Below are 5,842 nucleotides of genomic sequence, written 5' to 3'. Positions count from 1 at the left end.
ATATTTTCGTAGCTAGTTTGTTTGCAATTCGTACGAACCTAATTTATGAAATATTGATCTTGAGATAAAAGAAGTGTTATAGTTATGTATGAAAAGATTAATCAAGGATGTTGTAGAAAGGAAAAAAAATATCAACTTTTGAATTTCATTATGCTAAAGGCTTTTTTTTCTATGAAAAATGAAAACAAATGAAGGATGTTATTTTTCATAAAAAATGGTGAAAGATATTTTGGAATGGAACTGCAGTGATAAATGCATTTGATGTTCGAGTTGACTTATAGTTCTTCTTAATGTAAGTTAATTGAAGTTTATTTAGAATATTAATCAAATTTAAAATGTTATTTGTAGTTTTTATTTCTCGTTTTTTGCTTTTAGTTATCAAAATTTTATAATTATTTAAAGTTTTATAGAAAAAAAGAAAACATTTGCATAAAAAAAACGTAAGATTTGTTTTATGTTATAAATAACTTGAAGATGAAAATAAACAAATGAAAAACCTTTAGGTGTGTCATTCAATGATATTAGGTTTGGTGATAAATATAGAACTAAAGAGGGTACAATGTTGAAGAAAATAGTGATAGTAAAAATGTTGACTTAGCTCTTCCTATAAATTGTCATGTTATCTGTGAAAAAAAATACTTTTATACTTGCGGATATATAATAATGAAATAATTTTAAAATATAAATTTAGATAAAAAATATTTTTGAAGTACAATTTAAATAAGGTAACACACTAAAATATTTATGTAAATATTGTTTTATCTCTTTCTTACGTTGCGAGGAATAAATTATATTTAACAGTTATCTTGTTTTTAATTACGAAATTTTAATTATCTATAATACTTTATTCTGCATCTTATATTTTAATTGTTGTAAATAAAATTAATCATATTAACCAAACATACCCTATCGGTGCAAGGTCTAGTTACTGCTTGATCTTATAAAGAGAGATAAGGCAAAAAAAAAAAATTGACACAAATTTGTTGCATAAAATAAATATAATTCTTCTTTTTTTAAATAAAGATTCGAGTGGCAAAACTTTACTGCTGACTTTAGGTGTGTGTCATCTTATTGATAATTCGGCCTACTATGGTGGGCCGCAGCCCATAAGGCTTTTATGATCCATTATTAACTTTATTTGACAGCCTTATCATTTATACTCCCTAAAGTTTCTATTTGCACTTCTCATACATTCATTTCTGTTTTATTAGCTAATACACCCTTTTTCTTGAAAATTATAAACTAAGCCTGCTCTTTATTCTACACTTTGGTGGTGATGCTCAACGATGTCAAACTCGAGAGTCCCTAGTCTCCAGGACGCTAAGCGCCACTTTGGATGCTTAACGTCACGAAGTTAGTGAACTCTCTTACTTTTGGACGTTGAACGATGTATTTTGGGCGTTGAGGGTCACTTGTCTACTAGGTTTAGTGTTGGGCGCCCTGTTAACAGTTTGGGTTTTCATTTTTTTCTTTTCTTTGATTTCTTATGAGCTGTAGATATGTTAATACTTTAAGGTTTGCTTGGTAATATATATTGAATATTATGATGATTTATGCATGAGGTTATATATGTATTAAAGTATGGTTTGAAAAGAGTTTTTAAGGTGAAATTCTTGAGATTTATTTCTAGTAGAGTAATATATTGATGTAGGGACTCAACTTTGGAAGTTATTCTGACGCTCCAATAATAATTTCATCTTAGATAAATAAGGGGATCATGTAGTGATGAATAATAGGAGGTCCTAGTCTATGTTTGGTGTTCTTTGTCCATAGGTCGTTAATGGACTAATCTTCTGTAGTAACTTGGGAATGATTAGTTGTTCCACCACTATATGTGTATAAGTTGCTATAGTCTGACATCAATAGATATACTCGAATTGGTCAAGTCTATAATTATCTGTATGTTTAGGTTTGAAAATAAATTATGTTATATAAGGTTTTATAACTAAAATGATTTAATTCTTTTATAAATTAGCTTACCCTTCTTGTATTGTTATTTGTTTGTGTTTGTTGTATGTTTTGAAATGATCACTTGATGGGTGTAAACAAATGGAAATGAGATTTCAGTAAAACATATCCTAGGCGATGAAGGTAAATATGTATAATGTGTTATAGTTTAGTTAGTTTTCTGTGTGGTTGTAATATAAGAAACATGTTGTAAATAAGTATATAATTTTTGTTTAAAATTATGTATATAAAACTTGACTTATTGTTATGTTTTAGAAAACGATAAAGATTCTTTTATATATATATCTTTTTAATTAACTGTTCTAATTTATTGAATATGTGATTTTTTTTAATAGTGCTTATACAATTTAAATGAAATGTTACATGAAGCAAAGAGACAATGATTCCTATTAATAAAACAATCAAGATTATAAAGTAACAAAAAAAAGTTTTGTTAAAATTAATTTTATATTAATATTAATCTTCTTTTAATAAACAAAAAAGATCATTATTTAAAAATTAAATATATATTTAATTACCTTAATAATTTACAAAGTTTAAATAAAATTAACATAATTAAAAGTTTTGTATTAAAACTATAATTTTTTTTCTTGTTATATTCAAAATAAAATGTGTCAGTTTTTGTTGACCTGAACAAACTATACACTGTTACAAAAATTAACGAATTTATTAGATATAGAATATAGAATTTTGTCTTACATGAAAATTAAATGTATTAATATAATAAAAAATATTACAACGGGAGAGCTAAAGAAAAGAAGCCAATGAAATATCACAAAAAATAATTAAATTGTTAAAATATTATAATGCATATCAATTAGGATGATTTTTTCTCCTATCCCTCTAGTCCTGAATGAGTTTAGACAAGATCAATCTACAGACATACATGCTGATTTACTTTAAAAATTAATAAATTTAAAAAAATAAAAGTATTTAAAAGTAAATTTTTAAAATATATATACACGTGTATTATAATGTGGTAATAAATTATTATATCTTACTTAAATTTAAAAATACATATTTTTGTTTTAATATTTTTAAGCGGACTAAATTAGTCTGAGACAGACCGAACCTAAAAATTAGAGCTGTCAAAATGAATAATTCAGCTCGATTCGATTCGACTTACCACGAGTTGGTCACTTGGTGAGTTAACCCAACCCGACTCACTTATTAGCAAGCTGAAAAAATTCGAACCTGACCCGACCCACTACGGGTTAGTAGGTTAAACGGGTTGACTCACTAACTCACTGACTCACTTAATTATAAGTTTTTTAAATAATTTTTTTTAATTTTTTTAATTCAAATTTAAATAAATTTCACTCTAAAATGATGTTAAACTCCAAAACAATTAAAAAAAAAAAACAAATATCATACAATTCAAGCGTAATCCAAAAACGAGCAAAAAAGACGAATAAATAAGTTTTTAATATTGATAATTTTTGTATCACTTGTCATCTATAATATTAGAGTCTTGAATAGATAAATCTATAATATTTTTCTCTCTTGAAACATTTTTTTTATCTCATCTAAGATATAATAAAAAATGCTAACTAATAATATTGAAACACAAAATAATAAATAATTAAATTAAATTAGGTGGGTTGGTGAGCTAACTCGGCTCACCACAGATTCCACCCACGTGAGTCAGGTTCTAAAGATTGAAAACTAATCCACATAAAATCTCCTCTCACTTAGCTCCATCATTTTACTAATAGAAATAAACTAATATACAATCGGTTATCACACCAAACCGTTACTGGCATGGTTATGATCATTTCTGTTGTTAGAAAGTGGGTTTAAGCCTAACTCAACCCCACAAAACCGACTTATAAGGTGAGGTTTGCACCTCACTTATATATTATAAATTGGTCTTATCTTTAGTCGATGTGGGACTTTTAACATCTGTTGCCGCTACAGAGGAAGAAGAAAGATAAAGACTACTATAGTTAAAAAATAAAATAAAATCATGTGCAAAAAAAAAAGTTTTTTGAAAAGTTCATTTTAAAAAATTTGTTCCTAAAGATACATATTTTAGAAAGTTTGTTTAAAAAATTTAGCTCCAGGACGCTTGTTCCGAAATACATTTAACATGTTCTGAAAGCGTTCCGAAATACATTTAACATGTTGTGAAAGGTGGTTATGAAAATATTGTTTTAGAATCCATTTCTTATATTTTGAAAATTTTGTTTTGAAAATTCTATTTCAAAAATCACATTCAGATATCTCAAACAAATTTGCTCAAAAAAATTTGAGACAAAATTGTCTCAAAATCACATTTATGAATTATATAATAGCCATGTTAAAAATTATAACGATATATCAAGAAATTATAAAATTACGGAAGAGAAAACCTACCTCTAACTATATTCCTACGAGTTAGGGTTGTAACACTTTGAACTTATGTATTGATATTGTTTTGTTGTTTTATACTAATATTCTTTCATATGTTAGTAATTCAATTTGCTTTATACATGTGATGATCTGATTACTCATCTCTTATAAATATAATTCGAATTAGGTGAAAATTATTTTATCTTATAGCATCATTTGAATCATATAATGTTGTTAGGTGACACACATGCATCTATATGATTTAATTAGTTAAAGAATCTTAATCTTAATTCGAAAGCCTCTTTGCCAGGATGTTGACATTTCACCCTAAGTTAGAAGACTTTTAGGTTATAAGATGCAGACATTAGTTTAGGATTACTTTGATTTACTTTCAAGAATAGTGAATGAAACTTGTTAATTTAATGATGAATAATAATTTAAATCTTAACATGTTTTATCTTATTGAGTTCATAAATCTTAATTTTGAATTATGGATCATTCATTATTTTACAACCAATCTGCTTAGTCACAAATCCAAATTGAACTGGAGTTTTTTTTACAAAGATTGATCAAATCCTTGTAGATATGACACTTGATACTACAATTGAACCAATGTATTTACTAATGTGATTCTATTCACAGATAGGCCATCAGAGAACTATTATGTTTTGATAGAACCTTAAGATAAATGACCTGTATGTGAAGGTCACTTGGTCATTAGATTTTGGTTCCTAAGTAGGGATTGTGATTAGTTGAAAATCTATTTGAATTATTAAACTTGAATGTTGTTAATTCTGTCTAATAAATTATTGTTTAACAAGTTTTGAATTAGATACTTTTATTGATATTGATATGTTGATCTAATGACTAAACTATGCATGTGAGTTATAAAACTTCTTTGAATTGAATGTTGAATATGATTTATATAAGTAATTTTGTTATCTTTCCTTTTGATAATTTATGAAATTGATATGCATGCATACTTTGAGTTAACAGCCCCAATTGATTTATGATCTTATTTAAAGAGTTATATTGTACTACAATACTTATTGAGATTGATGAAATTCGTATCAATTTAAGGTCATACATTTGAAACGATATGTATTGTTTGAGTTGTCAATTAAGTATTGATATCTATGTTGTAATAAAGATCTCATAGCTTCACTAGTGGTCTAAGTCATATAGACTAAAATATCAGGTGATGGAAAGGTGAGGGAAGAGTTCTCCCACACCATGACATGTGTAGATGTGTAATTTAAATTGTGATAAACTTACAATGATTTTATGATTTGTGGATTTGTTTATAAATTCATGTATTAGATTGGATCAGATGTTAGTTTTTTTTATCAAAAACATATTTAATTTGAGTCTTCTAAAAGACATGAATTGATGTTTCATTTGATGAATGTCCTTGATGAATAAGATTCATGTGTGATTTTTGTGATTTTTAGATATTGTTGTTTTTATGTAGTTGAATTGTCTTTAATTATCTTACTACAATGTTTCATTTATATATATTTTCTTAAGATTAAAAATTGTTCAA

Source organism: Vigna umbellata, chromosome 1 (assembly GCF_029865625.1).
Source record: "Vigna umbellata cultivar VRB3 chromosome 1, Vumbellata_1.0, whole genome shotgun sequence".
Lineage (NCBI taxonomy): Eukaryota > Viridiplantae > Streptophyta > Magnoliopsida > Fabales > Fabaceae > Vigna > Vigna umbellata.
The sequence above is the reverse complement of the archived record's forward strand: the minus strand, read 5'-3'. Positions refer to the sequence as shown.